Source organism: Trichechus manatus, unplaced genomic scaffold (genome assembly GCF_000243295.1).
Source record: "Trichechus manatus latirostris isolate Lorelei unplaced genomic scaffold, TriManLat1.0 scaffold00034, whole genome shotgun sequence".
Taxonomy (NCBI): Eukaryota; Metazoa; Chordata; class Mammalia; order Sirenia; family Trichechidae; genus Trichechus; species Trichechus manatus.
In genome coordinates this window covers 12,758,805-12,776,609 of record NW_004443970.1, presented here as the reverse complement: position 1 = coordinate 12,776,609, position 17,805 = coordinate 12,758,805, and the positions used below count along the sequence as shown (strand labels likewise).

The following is a 17,805-nucleotide window of genomic DNA, read 5'->3' as shown; positions in this document are numbered from 1 at the left end:
ATGTTGTGGGATTGTTAATCAATGTCATAAAACAATATGTGTACTGACTGTTTAACGAGAAACTATTTATTCTGTAAACCTTCACATAAAGTACAATTCAAAAAAAAAAAAAAACTACAGCTTTCAGTATGGATTATACCTTAACATAAAGAAAACATAAATCCTCACAACTGGACCAATAAGCAACATCATGATAAATGGAGAAAATATTATAGTTGTCAAGGATTTCTTGAGCCCCTAGGCTGGAAGGCACTCAAAATACACAGTGGCTGCAACAACGGGCATAACAACAGTCATGAAGATGCAGGACCCAGGTAACATTTGGCTCTGTGGTATATGGGATCGCCATGAGTGGAACCCAACTGGAGTGCAACTAACAACAGTAGATTCATTTGGAATGCAGGAATTCAGACAAGCAGGCAGGTCTACTCATTGAGCTGGAGTTTAAAAATCTCCATTCCTGTAACGAAGGAAAGAACAGGGAAATGCAAAGAGAAAACCAGAGTTCAGATCTTGAGACAAGAAAGAAATCCAAATAATAGAGTGCACAAAATCCTGATGTTGGGATTATGTAGCCCTAGGGGCCAAGGGCAGGTCTCAGCAGGAAAGTGAGAAGCAACTGAGCAATTAGCACTAACTGCTGTGAGAAAAGGCAAAGATCAGGAAGCAGGCTGACCTGACTCTAATAACTGAGCAGTCCCAACACTAACCGCCCCCCCAGGGAAAACAGCCCTGAGGTTACTATTATAATGCATGAAATCCGTTCTAATAAGATATTTAAACTTCATTAAATATGCATGTAACTTCTGCGGATTTTTTGAAATATCTCACTAATCTTTTCAGGTTTTCTTTTGTTTTACTCTGTGGGATTTATAAAGTCATAGACTTTTGTGGTTAAAGAGCTCTTAAAGTAATCTTTCACAGCCAATGTACCTCATGCGCTGCCACCACCCGTCCATCCATCAGTGGAGGCTTGTGTGTTGCTATGATGAAGAACAGATTTCAGCAGAGTTTCCAGACTAAAATGGACTAGGAAGAAAGGCCTGGCGATCTACTTCTGAAACTCAGCCAATGAAAATCCTACGGATCTCAATGGTCTGACTTGCAGCCAATAATGGCAATGGTAAAGGACAAGGGAGATCTGCATTCTGTTGTGCATGCGGTTGCCATGAGTCAGGGGCCGACTGAATGGCAGCTAAAACAGCTAACAAAGGTAATCTAGTTCAAAACTTCACTGTACGAATTAATGAAACTAAGAGGCAGAAAAGTTGTGGTTTGCTAAGGTTCACAATTCTACTTGGTACAAAGGCAGAGCCAGCACCAGTATCCACTCAGTCTTGTTCTATTTCCTCTGAATCCTCTTTCAGTTTATCTTTACCTAAGAGGCAGGGATGCAAATCCCTGCTTCTCCAGCATGGTTTCTGTGTTTCAGCTGTTTGTTTTGACACATGGATGTGAACTCTCACTAAAAACCAAGCTAGAGTAGAGTGCTATGAACTCATTTCAACTTGGGAAGGATACTTAGCAAACATATAACTACCCTCCCTATAATGGTTTTACTCCTTTCATCTTAACGAAGTGACTATGTTTGAGATAAGGAGCCCTGATGGCGCCAACAGGGTTAAGCACTCGGCTGCTAACCGAAAGGTTGGCAGTTCAAACCTACCCAGTGGCTCCACAGGAGAAAGACCTGGAGATGGGTTTCTGTAAAGATTACAGCTAAGAAAATTCTATGGGGCAGATGTACTCTATCACACAGGGTCACTAGGAGTCAGAATCAACTCAACAGCACGTAACAACAACAACATGGTTGAGTTGGGGGTCAGGATAAAATTTTAGTCTCAAGAATGCAAATAAAAAAAGAAAGGATGATAACGTAATAATTAATAATCCTACATTACCGGCCTCAGTATGATGGCTCCTGGTCATTCCCCACAACCACCTGATGACATTAAAATAGAATGTTAAAATTCTTCCCTTCGATACTTAGTCACTTGGACCTCATATGTACTAGGTGAGAATTCTGTTACTTTCTATTCCCACCAATCCATCATCTCCATATATACGGTTCCAAAGAAACAAGTGTTCTTTATCAATTGTTCTGCACTGGCTTACCCCAACCCTACTGGCAAAGTAAGCACGTAAGCCATCTGTGACTTTTACGGGCATAACGGCACTTAGAATTGCAGGCCCAGAGTCAGAGTCTAGGCCAGAAGCCAGGTCCTACCACCCACAAAAAGTGTAAGCTGAGAGAACCAATTTACTTGTCAGTGCTTCAGTTGACCCATCTATAAAATGGGGATAATACCAACCTTGTAAGTGAGATAAAGTATGTGAACCAATCTGGCACCCATCCCAATGCCGTCAAGTCAATTCCAACTCACAGCAACCCTAAAGGGCAGAGCAGAACTGCCCCATATGGTTCCTGGAATATGATAAGAATCTGAATGGTGGTTGTTATCAGAACTATTAAGTCAGGTAAGGATGCTAACCCTGCTCACAGTGCCAACTGTGCAAAACCAGCCCAGGGAGGTTGAGATCATCCACCGCTGACACCAAATTTGTGGTGGATAATCAATCTCACTCCACACATCAACTGCGTCCTGCAGAAATCTCAATGTCCCTTCCCTGGTCAGTCCAGACCCCAGCAGCCAGCATGGACCTTTCTCTCTCATCCCCATACACCTGGGGCTAGGTCATCGGGTACTGGTCCCTTCTTTGTTTCTTAGGTCTGATAATCTGTTGGAAGAACTCACAAACTCCAGAGAAAGGGCTATCTTTAATCTAGCAGGAAAAAAGGATACAAACAAATAGGCCAAGGTACAGGAGGGGTCTCAGTACAGAGCTTCCATCTCCCCTGGGGACACAGTTACCCTCCTAAGAGCAGATGTTTGCTCTCAGCACCCAGGAAGCTCCACTGAGCCTGTCTTCCAAGGCCTTTATTGGCGTCACCACGTGACCACCACATCATGCCTCCTGAGGCTTAGTCAGCACTGGCCCCCGAGGTGGTCTGTCTTGGTCTGGTCAGCCCTGACTCACTGGCCTCTGGTGTGGTCCAGCTCTCAGGAACCAGGACCAAATGGCAAGCTGTTTACTGCAAGGGGGCGTTCCACATCTTAACAGATGCTTATCATATATAAAGCTCTAAAGGCCAAAGAGCTATCTATATAAACATCTTAGGTTTCTCTAGTTACAGTCACTCCAGACAATTACCAAACTGGTCTTAACAGAAAGTCAAATTAGCATTAGGAAGGAAGTTTTTACCACATATATCAGGCAGCTCAACTGTGGTCTCTTTAAGGTTAAATCAAAACCAGAAAGAGAAGGTCAATCAAATAAATTTCATCAGAAGGCTAAAGAAATGTTTTTTGAAACTCTGTTCTCTTCCAAGAGAACGATAGGAAGGCCAAGATCTTTAGTTTTGTTTTACTGTGCTAGGAGCCCTGGTGGCTCAGTGGTTAAAGCGCTCAGCTGCTAACCAAAAGACTGGCGGTTCAAACCCATCAGCTGCTCCTTAGGAGAAAGACGTGGCAGTCTGTTTCCATAAAGATTTACAGACTTGGAAACCCTACGGGGCAGTTCTATTCTGTCTCATACGGTCGCTATGAGTCAGAATTGACTTGACGGCACCCAACAACAACATTTATACTGAGAAGAAACATCACAAACTACGGAATAAGTTTTAAACATAGGAAAGACAATCGATGATTTCTCAAGAAATAAGAGGGAACTGGATCAAGAAAAGGAAAAAAAGAGAAAAGGGAGAGAGAATTCATCTGAGTAAGAGACTTTCCACTTTCAAATAAAGAATGGGAGTTTAAGCCTTGGCCTTGTATGTTGGGTAGTCAGCTCTGAAAAGCTTCAAGCTTCTCCATCATAGATTCCTCTTGCATAAAAGTAGTGCAAGGTTCTTCTCCTAGTCTTATTTGAGAAAAAGAATAGTGGGAAAAATGGGACTTCTTCATACACAGATTTACTGAGTGCTTGACGCTGGGGAAAGAGAGAGAAATACGACCATCAAGCATTCACAATCTTCTAAGAGAGATAGGATGTAAATAAATAACTCCAAAACAGTAAGATGGGTGCCATAAGGCAAATAGCACAAGACAGAACATGGTTAAAACCAAAACCAAAACCACTGTCGAGTCGATTCCAGCTCATAGCGACCCTATTATAAGGATTGAAATAGTCAGCTTAGCACTGTCAGGGTGGACTACAGGTTCCATGTTACTGGGAAGACTTCAGAATGCTAATCAAGCCTTGACCATAAAGGGAAAGTTTATACTTGGTATTGTTTAAAACAAGCAAGCAAACAAAAGGCAGGTTAAAAAAGAAAAGAAAAGATTAATAGAAAGCACAGTCATCTGTCTTAAACACTTCCCTGGAGATGAATATACTAGTCAATTTCTCTTTGCCTTTTTATGGAGAGAAGAGTTGGGAAGAATTGCACAATAAAACAAAGACTTCTTTTAAGCTTATCTTGATGGGAAATGAATCAATTTAATTAGATTTAGATTCAAGCAGGTTCAAAGAAGGAACATTTTAACAACTGAGTCAAAGAATGTGTATTCCAATTACACCTCTAAGTCCTCTCTGTTGCTGTTGTTGTTACTGTTAGGTGCCACAGAGTTGTGACTCACAGCAACCAGACTGCCCCACAGGGTTTTCTAAGCTGTAATGTGTACAGGCGCAGACCACCAGCTCTTTCTCTCGCAGAGCTGATGGGTGGGTTCTAACCGCCAACCTTTCAGTTAGCAACCATGAGCTTAATCTTTGTACCACCAGGGCTCCAGGTGTCCTTCAACTGAATCCACTGTGGGTTTCAGACTGACATGTCATCCCCAGCCCACTATTCTAGGTGCTGCAGATGCAGGAGGAGCCAAACAAAGCCTCCAAACACAACAGAATTGACATTCCACATAAAGCCAGGTCACATGCTTGGAACCAAGTATTCCAATTCAGAAATGTCTTCAGCTAGGGACTAAATTTAATTTACAAACTTTTACCAATCAAATTCCCTGTGTTAAAGGTGGGGAGTAACCTTAGGGAGCTCAGGGATCCTCTGCTTCTCCCCAGCCCCAGCAGGGGGCGTGCTTAGTCCTGTTCTGGGGAGACATCTTGGCCTGCAAGTACAATTCTGGAACAGACAGGAGCAGCACTTTTACACTTAGAGCTAGCAATCTTGCCAAAAGATTTTCTTCATGCTTGTGGTACTCTTGTGAGGCAGAATCAAAAAATGGTTTATAAAGAATTTTTAAAAAGTAGACTGTTTGGGCAGTGGACAATTTAGCCTTCTTTCCATGGAATATTCCACATTCCTGCCCCCCTCCTTATAATGCTGCTTACCTAAGAACAAAAACAAGAAAAATTAAACAGGCATAACAATTCAAGTAGAATGTAACTTCAACCAAGAAACTGGCAAAATATGGGAAGAAAAAAAGGATACAAGATTAATTTTTTTAATTTAAACTAAGAATCAATCAGAATTGATAGAGCTAAAAGCAACTAGCATATGCCTGATTCATGAGTTGATTCAGGTTTACAGCCTGGCAACAAACCCCGAAGTCTCAGGGGCTGGACAAAGTCACATGCCATGATAGAGGGAATCTCTTCTCTTGCTCTGCACAACATGCACATCAATCATAAAGACAAGAATAAAAGACAAGGATGGCCACAGTAAGAAAATAATGAGAGAAAAAATCAGATGATGAGTTGCCTCCCTAAAAACCCAAGGGGACCAGCTGAAAAAACTACTAGAAACTAAAAGTGTATAGAGAAGGTACATTTACAAATGAGCCTTTTATGGATATGCTAAAACGTATTAAACCTTACTTATAATCAGAATGCCAATTAAAGCAAGCTCTGTTTTTACCTATAATATGGGTAAAGACTAAAAATAAAAATTCGCAGGGCAGGTACACAGATGGGAAAGTGGGCTCTCTCAGAGTTTCTCCAAACTATTTATTATTTTATAGTTATTGTTGGGTGCCGTGGAGTCAATTTCACCTCATAGCAGTCCCATGTGACAGAGCAGAACTGCCCCATAAGGTTTTCTTGGTTGTAATTTTCACGGGAGCAGATCACCGGGTCTTTCTCCTGTGAACCTGCTGGGTGGGTTTGAACTGCCAACCTTTCAGTTAGCAACAGAGTGCCTAACCACTGCACCACCAGGGCTCCTCTAGAAGGAATTATTACCAGGAAACAAATCTCCATTTTAAACCTAAAATAAGGGATATAAGGCACATTAAGGCAGGGGCCATATCTGTTTTATTGCCCACTGTGGTCCCCCAGGTAGGCCCTCAAAAACTAGTTAGACACACACCTACCTGCAGTATAGGTTTTGTTGTAGATATTTCTACATAAATAACTGTAGGTGCTGCTCATATATTGACAATAGAGCTCACAAGGGCAACTTCTTAGACATAACCAAACACCTTGAGCGATGAAGTTCCGAGGCTCGAGGATGAAGGACCACAGACTTGGGGGACATTTATATCAATTGGCACAACACAGTTCATAAAGACAAAGCTCTGCATCCTACTTTGGTGAGTAGCATCTGGGGCCTTAAAAGCTTGCAAGCAGCCATCTAAGATACATCTATTGGTTTCTTACCATCGGGAGCAAAGGAGAGTGAAAAAAACCAAAGACTCAAGGGAGCAATTAGTCCAAAGGGCTAACGGACCACATGAAGCACAGCCTATATGACCCCAAGACCAGAAGAATTAGATGGTGCCTGGCTACCACTCCACTCTGACTGGGATCACAACAGAAGGTCCCAGACAGAGCAGGAGAAAAATTGTAGAACAAAAAATCAAACTCACAGAAAAGACCAGAGTTAACTGGTCTGACAGAGACTGGAGGAATCCCAGAGACTATGGCCCTAAGACCTTTTTGAACTGGAACTGAAGCCATTCCCAGAGACCACCTTTCAGCCAAACCATAGACAGGCCCATAAAATAAAAAATAACGCCAGGGAGGAACGTGCTCCTTAGAACAATTAATTATATGAGATCCAAAAGGCAACATATGCCCAAAAGCAAAGATGAGAAAGAAGGCAGGAAGCGGTAGAAAATCAGGACGAAAAGAAACGGGGAACCTAGGACGGAAATGAGGAGAGTGCTGACACGCTAAGGGGAATGAAACCAATGTCATGGAACATTGAACGTGCAAACTATCGAACGGGAAACTAATCTGCTCTGTAAACTTTCACTTAATGCACAATAAAAAATTTTAAAAAAAAGAAACGATCTTCCCCTAGAGTAGAAGTGAAAGCATGGCCCTGCTAACACCCTGAACTGTGAGACAACAAATGTATCTTGTTTACACTCAAAAATAAACTACCTGAACAAATGCTTGCTGTGGCCAGACCCTTTCAGTTAATTCATTTAGTGCCACAGTGCATCTCTAAAACTTTACTGCCGCTAGCCCCACAACTTGATGGTAAATCTTTCCAACTTCGGCACATCATTCCCCACTTTACAAATAGTCACTTTTCTTGGTTCCTTAGAATGAGGCCCCATCCTAAAGCTCTCAACTATCTGTCCTACAGATGTCTCTGGATTTTCATCCGCCTTTGTTCTACTTGGAACAGCCCTTCCCTCCCATGTGAGGCAGCTGCCCTCAATTTGTTCCCTGCTCTGTCTTCTACCTTCTATTGCTGCAGGCAGATGACAGCTGGTGACTGCGGTTAACCCTTCAGGTCGCTGGGCTACCAGACAACAGGTTCTCAACCCAGGAGACATCAGATTCACCTGCAGAGCTCTGAAAAACACCAACACCCAGGCCGCACGCCTCAACAGTTAAATGAGAATATGGGGTACTTTTAATGCTCCCTGATGGTGCAGTTGTTAAAGAGCTTGGCTGCTAACCAAAAGGTCAGCAGTTCGAATCCAACAGCCACTCCTTGGAAACTCTACGGGGCACTTCTACTCTGTCCTACAGGGTTGCTATGAGTCGCAATCGACTCGACGGCAATGGGTTTGGTTTTTTTCTTTCTCTTTCTCTTTCTCTTTTTTGGTGATTTGAATGCAAGGTTGAAAAGCAGCAGACTCACCAACCATGTTACCAGAGGGCAGAGATACTGGTCCCCTCAGCCCTGGGGCAGTGGGACTCTGGGCTGGGGCATCAGTCACCATTCCACTGCAGTGTGTCACAGTCACACTGCATGTGCTGTGACATGAAATACAAGGGAAAGAACTGCCATAAATAATGGAAGTGATTGTGTGCTACAGGAAGTCTGAGACACCTACACTGGAGAAAGGTTTTACACCAGGCATTTGCACATAAGAAGGAAAGTAAAGAAGGTCACTGACCAGAGGTTTATCAGTCCCATTAGCAAGGCTGCTCCTACACCAGTCTTGCAAACTGCGCTTTAGAAACTCCCAGTGCCTATTTTGTTGTCGTTGCTGTGTGCACTCCAGTCAATTCTGACTCACAGAGACCCACAGGGTTTCCAAGACTGTAACCTTTACGGAGAGCAGATCGCCAGGTCTTTTCTCCTGTGCAGCCGCTGGGTGGGTTTGAACCGCAGACCATTTGGTTAGCAGCCAGGCGCTTAACCATTGTGCCACAGCTTCTAAAAATCCAGAAGTTATCCCCTGATATCTCCGGCTGTCTAGTGTAGCAGTGTGACACTGAAGGAAGATGCTGGTTGAATCACACAACAGATATTGTACAGCTAGCAGGCAAGAGGAAGAGTTCCAAAAAGGCAGACAATACTAGGGTAATCATATGGTTTACATAGGGCAAAAAAGGTTACATCAAGAGATGAGAAGTCGCATAAGTTCACCTAAGTCCACAATAAGCAGAGTCGGCGCTGAATAAATATTTGCTGAATGAGTGCGAAAGCAAGCCGTTTAAAAAGCCAGGATGGGACAATTCTCAAGGATGCCACTAAAAACATAAAAAAAAAAAAAAAATTGTCGTGGAGTCAGTTTGACTCATGGCGAACCCATGTGTGCAGAGCAGAACTGTGCTCCATAGGGTTTTCAAGGCTGTGACATTTCAGAAGCAGATCACCAGGCCTTTCTTCCAAGGTGTCTCTGGGTAGGTTCAAACTGCCAGTCTCTTGGTTAGTAGTCAAAGTGCTTAACCACTTGTGCGACCCAGTAAATATCAAAAGTAACTTCTGGTCTTTGCACGGACCCTGCTGTACATGGTAAGACCCAAGTTCAAACCTGGGACTGCAGACAAACAGGAAAAAGAAAAATGGGGTGCTGGAGGGTAGGGGGGACTTCTGCATTATTCTGATGTTGTTGTTGGGTGCCGTCAAGTCCATTTCAATTCACAGAGACCCTGTAACTGCCCCATAGAGTCTCCTAGGCTGTAATCTTTACGGGAGCTGATTGCCAGGTTTTTTCTTCCACGGAGCCACTGTAGGGGTTAGCAGTTGAGCACTTAACCACTGCTCTACCAGGGCTCCTATTATTCTTATGCCAACCCTTAAACCTTCCATCTGTTCCATTCAGGTCCCAAACAGGGAGGATATGATAACAAGAACAGTAAAAGCAAAGCCCAATGTCTTCAACATACCCAGCAAGGACTAAAGATGGGAGGCACCTACTACATCTTTGCCCACCCCCACGCCACCATGTAGGTGATTCTCTAACTGGACAGGCAATATTCCTGAACAATTTAGTCATGAAGGAAAAAACTAACCATGGGAGGAGCTGCGTACTTCTTTTAAAGTCCCCTCCTCAGACTAAAAGTGTTTGCTTTTGAGCATAATCGTCAGCCAAACCACACATAATACATTAAAATTATATTATCTTACATTTTAAAATGCAATTTAGTCAGGCAACAATTAAAAACCTACTGGGCAAGTTTGCATCTGTAACTTCTTACCCTTTGCTAAAGCCGAGTTAATAAGCTACTTAAATTTAAAGAACTGTGTGCCCTCGTTTTTGTTTCGTTTATGAGAGAAACACTGACACAATTATAAAATAAACCAGTTATGTTCTCACGACTTTCACTTCCTCTAGAGGGTCGAGGCAATACAAAAAACATCGCTTTCAAAGAAGGATTAAAAAACTAATAAATTCATTGAATGTGCTTGTATTCACTGAATACTCTTCATGCTGTGCTGTTTTCTAAATTACTCTCAAGAGTTTTTACTTCTGATTCGGTGTTTAAAACTAACTTTGAACTGACAGTAAACTATCTTTACAGTCTTCTGGACTAGGCAAGCCTCTGGAAACGTTCCTGTGTTCATTCGTTTCTGCACTTGGTATTTTGCCAAACCCATCAACTTCTTTCATACTCCTGATGCTGGAGGACTCCAAGTAGGCAAGAAGCAACAGGCATGAGAGGCTGGGTCATGCAAAACCTTGTCACTGTATTGGAAAAACTTAAGACTTGCATTCATGGACCAAATGCCTAAGTCTGCCCAATATTCTGCAATATTTCCAATGCACTATCTTACATGTGTTTGCTTGTCATATGTATAAGATCAAGCAGGTCAAACGTAACCGTAGATAGATACACCCATTCTTGAAGCGAGCATCCTACAGTGAAGAAATGCTGACCCAAACTACATACACAAATGTTTTCATCTAAGGTTAAAATTTCAATTCACATCCCCCTCGTTTCTTGATTTTCCACTATACAGTCTCATCTTTGTTAGCATTACTCTTGTCAATAAATAACGACTGCATACCCACCCATATGCCAGGCTCTGAGCTAAGATGTATCTCATGCTCCTTACATTCAAGGGATATGCTGCTCATGAGAGCAACATCAAGTATCATATAAAGTGGCACATGAGCACAGATAATAGGCACTACCAGGGTTCAGGGAAGCAAGGCATTAAATCACTACAACAGTAAGTGAAAAGTTCATAGTAGTTGAGCCAGATTGCAAGGGAACCAGAATATACCAGAGCAGGGATCTCAGGCAAGAATGACTGCCTTAGCTAAAGCACGTGGAAGGCAAAGCACCAACTCTATTCAGGGGACAGTGAGAGGAACACTTTGGCTAAAGCTGAGAATCTGTGCAAAAGACTGTGATCCTTGGATGAAAGAATCATGTCTTCTTATTCTTATTTTATCCCTGAGCCCCTAGCACTCAGCACTGTGTCTCCAACAGAACAGTGCTTCAATCCACGTCCATGGACAGAAAAAATATAATTTGTGCCTAGACGGCACAAATGGTTTGCAACTGACTACTAACTGAAAAGGCTGGCAGTTTGAACCCACCTAGTGGTGCCACAGAAGAAAGACCTGGAGATCTGCTTCCATAATGATTACAGCAAGAAAACCCTATGTAGCAGTTTTACTCTGTAACATATGGGGTCACCATGAGTCGGAATTGACTCAATGGCAGAAGTTTGGGTTTTGTATTGGGAAATGAGGCTACAAAGATATGTGAGACCTGAATTCAAAGATAAAAACCTTACTCTTGACCCACAGTTACCCTGGTGGGAATTCACACCACAGCAGCTTGCTCGTCTATTCATTAAAACCACTGCTCTCCTCTCCCTCTGTGGCACTCAGCTGGCAAAGAAGTAATCAGGCTAAATCCAACAATTTGCACCTGTAGGCTGAATGTGGCTGAGAAAAACACACAACTGTGCTGACTGAACTCCCTGTGGATTTAATCACAAGGCAAAAACGGACACACTTCTGTCTACCCCGTTTATTTTTCTGCAGTCCCCAATATGTTCACTTTCCCTCGTTCCAAAAGGACTATTTCACTCCTTCTCTTCCATTTCCTCTTCACATGGTCTACTCACCCCTTTTTCCCTCACCCTGCCTCAGATGTCTTTCGGAAGCAGTGGGGCAGGAAATGATGGCTCACCTCCCCACCTCACTCCTGCAACCCTCCTGCCTGCATCTGGCCTACCTTTCCACACGTGCTCCAGGTCCCAGCCCATCTCACTTCTATCTTCCATCACCCATTTCTCCCGTTCTTCTGAACAATCCCCAACCTTATTCAGATGCGCTCTAACAATTCCTGCCTTCCTAGAAATCTTCCGTCAACACTGCATCCTCCTCATTCCCTTCACACCAAACGTCTTCCTCCTCTAGGTGCTGTTACCACCAGCTCCTCTGTCTCCATTCAAGCCACCCCAACCTGGCTTCCATCCCCTCTTCAAGGGCGCCCAAACCTCCAGCATGTCAAATCCAGGGTTAATTCCTTGGTCTTTGTAAGGAAAAAACCAAACTGAAAATGTTGGTTGTTGTATGTCATCGAGTCGACTTCGACTCATAGTCGGAATTATAGTGACCCCATGTGACAGAGTAGAACTGTCCCCACAGGGTTCCCTAGACTCTAATCTTTACGGGAGCAGATCACCAGTTCTTTCTCCCAGAGACTCTGGGAGCTTAGAAACCACCAACCTTTCGGTTAGCGGAGGAGAGCTTAACCACTGCACCATCAGGGCTCCTCAAGTTGAAAATGCTGTTGTTATTAGGTGCTGTCAAGTCAGTTCCAACCCACAGTGACCCTATGTACAACAGAGCGAAACACTGCCCAGTCCTGCACCATGCTCACAATCGTTGCTATGTCTGAGCCCACTGCTGCAGTCACTGTGTCAATCCATCTCATTCAGGGTCTTCCTCTTTTTCACTGACCCTCTTACTTTAGCAAGCATGATGTCCTTCTCCAGGGACTGATCCCTCCTGATATCATGTTCAAAGTACATGAGACATGTCTAATAGTCCTCGCCTCTAAATATCATTCTGGTTTTAATTTTCCCTGTTGAAAATAACTTGTCATTATATTTTCTTTGTCTCTTTGAAAAGTATACAATTCTAAGAGGTCTCCTCAAGGATCTGGCAGCTACCTCTCTGAAATGTAATTTCAGGAAGTCCTCCCCGTAGAAGGAGATATCTTCCAGTGGCCCAGTCCCAAACTGCAAATCTACCTCCTGCCATAAAGATACTAGAAAATTAGCAATATTAAGTTAATAACATGAATGTAATAGGTTGTATCTGTTTAGCTATATATTGGTTAAGATTCCTTTCTGTCTTTGCAATCTCTTTAGCAGACTGCCTGTGATGCATCACATTCAATAATAAAAGTTTTCCTTCTATTCTTGTGGAGGTTTTCTGGGTTGGGAGTAGATTTTGTTTTTAGTAACTTTTCCCCAACATCTTACAGCATTAGATCTCTCAGCAGTTTGCCAATAGGTCACCACCATTATGTCTTGAAACTTACCTCTCCTGGATTCTGCAACCAGATTCTCCTGTTTTCTCACCTCAGCATCACTGGCTGCTCCTCCTCAGCCTCCTTTTCAGGCCTCTTCACTGTTCTGGGTTCTGCCAGAGCCATCTCCTTTTCCCATCTGCACACTCTTCCCTAACTCATCAGGCCCATGCTTTAAATACCACGTATAGGCTAACGAAGAGTCCTTGGGTGGCACAAAGGGTTAAAGCACTGGACTACTAACTGAAAGGTTGGCAGTTCAAACCCACCCAAAGGTGCCTCGGAAGTAAGGTCTGGTGATGTGCTTCAGAAAGGTCACAGACTTGAAAACCCCATGGAGTAGTTCTACTCTATCACATGGGGTTGCTACGAGTCAGAATCAACTTGATGGTAACTAACAACAGAGCCCTGGTGGTGCAGTGGTTATGCGCTCAGCTGCTAACCAAAAGGTCAGTGGTTCGAACCCATAAGCAGCTCCGCAGGAGAAAGATGTGGCAGTCTGCTTCCGTGAAGATTATAACCTTGGAAATCCTACGGAGCAGTTCCACTCTATCCTACAGGGTCGCTATGAGTAAGAATCGACTCAACAGCAATGGTCAACAACAACACAGGCCAATGATTCCCAAAGCTGTCTGTCCATTATTCCCCCAACACAGTCCCTCCACTTCAGCTGAGCCAGCCAGTGGCCCACACCTCCCACTTAATGCACGAATGCCTTCACCCTCTCACCCCAATCCAGTCCAGCCTTTCCCTTCCTTCAGGCCTTGCTCAAGTCCTAACTTCTCCAGGAAAATAAAAAATCCTCCAGTGACTCTGAAGTCACATTGATCTCTTCCTTTTTCAGCCTTCCTAAAGCATTTAAATAGTCTGCAGTACAGGATTTATGACTTAATTACAGACATTCTATAACTGTTCCCTAAATGTCTGCTTCCTATTATGCAAGTCCTTCCTCCCCAACTAGGTTTAACCTTCTGGACAAGACAAGCATTCTTTTTCTTGTATCTAGTACTGAGCTGGGCACAATGGCCATATCTAACTAATGATCAGTTCTTTCATAGGAAACAAACATAACATTTTATAAAGTAAAAACCAAAATTCATGCACTATTGCAGTTTGTTAAATAGTCTAAGAGAAATCTGAAATTCATCCCCAAGTTATTAAAAAAAAAAAAAAAAAGGAATGTCTAAAATTACCATGTAGCATTGTTAGGAAATTTTTAAAACTTAAAATATTGAACTACATTTCCAATGAAATATGAAACACAAGAACACAGTGAATAATTTATATTTCCAACAAAAACATCAAACGGTGGTAAACTGATTCCATTTACATGTTAAAATAATAAATACATTCTCATCCTTCAATACAAAAGGCTAGATGAGATACACGGAACAAATGTGGTCAAGTCAAGGATTTCTGCCAGACCCTTCTCAATAAATGTGGCTATGGAAATCAGTCTTCTTCCTAAGACTGTTGAAGGGCCTGAGCTTTGGGCTACGCGGAAGCCCAGTCCACCCACTAAAGAGAAATAGCTTTGTTTTTCATTAAAAATAGAAGAAAAAAAAAAATCCTTAAATTCTCCCAATTCCCATCAGTTAATTTTCCACGTAGCAGCTCTACCCCAGGCTTGGCTTAAAAAGCTTGGACATGCCAAAGGGTTTTATACAAAAGCTCAAACCAGAGAGCCCTGCTCACCCTTGACCTGGTCCCCCACCTGCCCTTCAACCACTCTGTGCACTGGTCACTTGCCCTTGACATTCCAGCAACACCAGCCGCACAGCACCACAACCAGACACTGCCCTCTCCAAGCCTGCGTGCACGCTGGGGTCCTTCCCATCTCCCACGCCCTCATTTCCTCCCTTCACCCCCTCGCCATTTTCTTCACAATGATCTTTTCATTCTTCCCCAATGGGTTCAGGAAGCTACCCTGGATCCTCCATCTCACCAACTGCACCCCAAGGTGGCCATGGTTGCCCTCTTCTGGGTTCCTTTTGCCACCCCACTGTCATAGGGGTGTTCTAAGACTTTACTTCATGCACCTTTTCCCCCAAACACCTGTAAGTTCCTGGAGAAGAAGAACCACATTATATTTATATTCCAAATCTTGCAATGTTACCTGCCACCTAGGAATCACTCAACAAAAACTGTGCTGAACTTAAGAGGAAAGATGAAAGTGGGGGGCAAGATGAGAAATCATCTAAACTGCAGGGCAGGAGTCTAGGAGAGGGAACACAAGGCTAACTCACTATGGGAACTTGGGCAAGTCACTTATGCATAGTGATCCTCCGATTCCTGCACTAGAACGATGATGGGGCTGGACCATAAGTCCCTCTACCACTCTCAAGTACCTGAACCAACTTCATCCACAACTTTAGCTTTATTTGATCCTTAAATAAATTGCAATTTCTTCCCATTCATTTTATTTTATTAATTTTATTTGCCTCTATAAAGCTTCCAAGTGCAAAAAGAAATGTATTAGAATGATAACATTTACAACTCAGCTGCTAATCAAAAGGCTGGAAGTTCAAGTCCACCCAGCAGTGGGTCTGGCAATTTACTTCCAAAAAACCAGCCACTGAAAACCCTCTGGAGCACATTTCTACTCTGACACACGAAGTCATCTTGAGTCAGAGTCAACTCGGTGGCAGCTGGTTTATATTTTGGCACATCAGCTCATGAAAAATTCACTAGAAGTATTTTAACTCATAGTATGCCTAAAATGTGATTTTCTACAATATCATCTATTTTTTTCCTACAAAGCAAAATCAAATATTTACAAGCAGTTGACCTAATCCAGCTGGAATTGCTGACATTTCAGAAAAACTGGACCTAAACATGACTCAAGTGCCACTGATCCAGAACCCAAAAGTTTACAACATCACTGCTTAGTTGTGGGCTAACTTCTGCGGTAACAAGGGGCATCTCCAGCCACTTCAAAGGCTCTGGCAAAAAAAAAAAAAAATACAACCGCTGCAGTCACCAAATGGTAAAGTGCTGGTAAAGAAAGCAAACAAAGCAAAGTTTTGTCCTACCCATCTTCATGCCTCCTTAAGCAGACAAAACAGCACATTTTTCCTGTGCTAAACATTAAATTGAAATAAAGAAGGCACCAAACCAAACCCGTTGCCATCAAGTAGAATCCAACTCATAGCAACCCTACAGATGGTAGAACTGTCCCCCTGGGCTTCCAAGGCTGTAAATCTTTACAGAAGCAGACTGCCACATCTTTCTCCTGCAGAGCGGCTAGTGGGCTGAAGCGGCTAGTGGGTTCCAACCACTGACCTTTCTGTTGGCGGCAGAGTGCTTAACCACTGGGCCACCTGAAGAATGCTCAAAAGTGTTAACACTGGCATGTATACCTATCTCACACTCTTGCTTAACTTGGCCAAAAATAAAAGCTGTATGTATAGTTTTTTCACAGGTCATGTTGATACCCCTGCCTTTATGTTTTTATAGTGGCAGCCTTGATTCTTTTTTAGGAAACCAACCAAAACAACATGGAGGAACACTGAGCCAGGGGACTCATGTTTCAGTTAGTTGGCAAAACAGCCATTAGAAGCACTTAGGCTTAAACGTTTCCAAACCAATTCATCGTTCACAGAGTGTAAAATCAAGAGTCACGGGGGCCAATTGCTCAGCTATAATGAGCACAAACCATGCTTCAAAACTAGACCTCGAATCCCAGCATAAAGTGAGTTATGAGACCTCAACTTTTCCTTCTAGGCTGAAACTCAATCTGAAAATCAAGCCTCTCGAGGTGGGTGGATGGCTGCTCAACAAACCAGTTTTCGATTCCAAAGTCCATGAAACGGGATGCAAAGGTGCATGACTTCATCTCAAATCTATTTCTTGTCCTTAATAGCAACTGAATGGTAAAAGCGGTTCCGTAACTGTAATAAAACTAAGACAACAAACAGCAAGGGAACTGTTTCGGGGCTTGAGGAATCACACACAAGAGCGTTCATAGTCTTTATATTTTGATATTCCGCAAACTCTATCAACAAAAGGGTAACTTAATTGGCACAGACGCTGAAGGACTAGGGCTTCTAATAGAGCACTGAGTTTTCCGAGCGCTCAAGCCCGGGATGAATGAGCTTTAACTGCCGAATGCGTGTTGACTTGCATCCTCACGTGGCTCCGCGCAGCAACAGAAGCGCTGCGCCCAGGACTGCGCAGGGCGCGCCTAGGAGCCCGAAAAACTTCTACTTAGAAAACTTAGCGAAGCTGGAACGCAACTCGAGGCAGAGTCACTTGCCACCCCCTAAAATGCACTCATGCCAAACAAACTGAGGGGTTCCATCATCAGCCCGACCCCCCCAACTGGCAACGCCATTCACACAAAGGCGCGTGGGTGCCGGCAGGACCCTTTCCAAAGTTGCGCAGAGAGCAGCAGGCGCTAGATAAAGAGCCGGGAGAGACGCGGGCGCAGAGGTGCTTCCCCGGGCTACTCACAGGGTGACCGTGCGGTTGGGCAGCGTGTCCGGGGGCAGGACCTGCGCGAGCTCCAGGCTGCTGCACACCACCTTGCCCTCGGCGGCGCCTGCCGACCTGCCGGCCCCTCGGGGCCGCCCGTCTTGCTTGCAGCCGGGGGGCAGCGCCGGGGAGCAGCCGCCGCCTCCCAGCAGTGCGAGCAGCGCGAGCGGCAACAGCAGCGGCGGCGGC

The 17,805-nt window shown here is 43.7% G+C and overlaps 1 protein-coding gene across 1 annotated transcript in view; it reads right to left on the bottom strand.

The window, feature by feature from the left end:
* Positions 1-17,632, bottom strand: part of ADGRA3 (adhesion G protein-coupled receptor A3) — a 182,412-nt gene extending 164,780 nt beyond the window's left edge. The window contains exon 1 of the mRNA XM_004375140.2: positions 17,596-17,632. The gene's annotated coding sequence lies outside the window, so the exon portion shown is untranslated. The remainder of the gene's footprint in view (positions 1-17,595) is intronic.
* Positions 17,633-17,805: the final 173 nt, after the last annotated feature.